We start from the raw sequence: 2,312 nt of genomic DNA, 5'->3' as shown, positions 1-2,312 counted from the left end.
AAAGCTTCTCCTTCTCGGTGGAGCAAACCTCTCACAAGAGCACTCTTCCTCTTTACAAGATGGAGTTAGAATTAGGAGGAAGAGAATTGTCTTGGGAGCTTTGGGCACAGAATAGGAGTTAAACTACAAGCATCAGTGACCTCCTTAATGCCCCAAAGCTCCCCTTAAATAAGAGGAAAGAGTTGATCATCAATCAACTCAAACCCTGACACCAGTCGACTGGTCCATGCACCAGTCGACTGGTGCTAGCAGTTAGGCAACACCAACGGCTCTCTTTAGAGCCCATTTTCTGCCAATGGTCATGTACCAGTCGACTGGTCCCCGTAGTCGACAAGCACAGAATGCTTCTGTGCATTCTGTGAAGCTGGATCAGTCGACTGGTCTCATGACCAGTCGACTGGTCCCAGTACATTCACTCCTCTCATCCTTTCCGGAGTCGCCTTTGAAGTCCTCTTCCTCGGCCTTCGTCCCTCAGATGCACCCGAGCCCGCGGCTCCTCTCCGTGCCATCCTTCACGCTGCCTTGAAGTCCACTTCCTTCGGCTCCACTCCATTGCTCCTCGTCCGCGCGGTCCCTCGGATGTCTTCCACACCATCCTTCACCGACTCAACGATCCGAGCCCTTGGATGAGCTTCCCGAACTTGGTCACACCAAGTCCTTATGTGTTCCACCAAGTCCTGCATGACTCAAACACATATCAAATACATATGAAAGCCTAACTTAAACTCTTTGACACACACATCAAAACCTAGGTCGATTGCACCAACAATCTCCCCCTTTTTGATGTGTGACAATATGTTTAAGTTAGACACCAATAACAACTTTGAAAAGTACAAGCAATATGTAAATATGAAGCATAAAACCCTTAACACATGCTCTTAATCTTAATTTTCAAAGATTTGCACCCAAGTAGATTTCTAACTTAAACCTACCCATTTTCTCCCCCTTTGACACCATCAAAAATATTGTACCAGACACGTACACATACTATAGTATCAGTTCCAACCAAATTTGAACCAAAAATTTGATTTTAAAGACCAACAGAATGCTGAAAGGCTGGTACCAGTCGACTGGTATCTGCACCAGTCGACTGGCACAAACTGAACATCAATTTCAGCCTTCGGCAGCCAACTTCAGAAATCCATAAAAAATTCCAGAAAATTCGAAAAATCATGAAATTTTGAACACATATTTCTTATAATATTCTTTAACTAAGAAAAATATGTTTTCATGAAAAGTCATCATATTTTTGAAGTTTTGATAAAAACTCAACCACTTTAAAAATCAATCAAGTTTGTATCAATTTCAAGCTCAGTTTTTCAATCATATGTTTTAATATAGCTATACCATAGTAAATAAATCATAGAATTGTTTTCAAAACATTTAAAATATCCAACTATGATCTATGGGCAAGATGTCCATGAATTAAACATTTGCTTTCCCCATAGTTGGCCTATGATCACTAAACATTGATACACTTCATAACTCATCAAAATGCCATAAGCATAAGTGAATTATTTGTATCATCCTAATATCTCACATTCATGGTTAGAAAATAATCATTGTGAGATAAAGGTAACCTCTACTTAGCCCTCTTGATCATAAATCTCTATCAAGGCTAAGCCCTCCCCCTTAAGGTCTCAAGTCAACCATATAGGAAAAATTTGAATTATGACTTCCATGGTTGACTTGCCATAAAATCCTCTAACCCTTGAGGATTGATTTTGGCACCCAATAAAAATTCTTTCTAATTGGGTTGACCAAGTACTCTTTGGGGATCCATTTCCTATCTATGGTCTTTGTCTTGGATTGCCCCCTAGCAAGTAGACAATGATATGTCTTTTCATTATTTTGTTCATTGTATCCTATCCCATTTTTCTTAAAACTTGCCCTTTGGCTCCCAATGATCATATTTAGGGTTTTAGAGCCAATTTCAAATTTCCTAAGGGCATTGGTAAAGTATTCTATCTTTTCCCTTAATTCCCTATTTTCTTCTTCTAAACATGATACATTTGAACTTGAGGAAGAAGAAGCATGCTTATTGTTGTCCTTAGAGCACATGGATTCTAATTTTTCTTCAAACATGCTAATATCATATTTCAAAGACTTGTTTTTCCTTTTTACCTTGAACAAGTCATCATTTGTGCTTGAAATAATTTTAATTAAAATATGAGGAGGAAGATTATGTACCTCACTTACCGAGAAGTCCGAATCCGATGATTGACCTCCCCCTTCACTTGAGCTCCCCTCTTCATCTTCACTTGAGCTCCTTCCTTCTTCTTGTTCGGATGAGGTGGAGGCTACATCATCAA

Source organism: Zingiber officinale, chromosome 4B (genome assembly GCF_018446385.1).
Source record: "Zingiber officinale cultivar Zhangliang chromosome 4B, Zo_v1.1, whole genome shotgun sequence".
In the NCBI taxonomy this organism is placed as follows: Eukaryota; Viridiplantae; Streptophyta; class Magnoliopsida; order Zingiberales; family Zingiberaceae; genus Zingiber; species Zingiber officinale.
The sequence above is the reverse complement of the archived record's forward strand: the minus strand, read 5'-3'. Positions refer to the sequence as shown.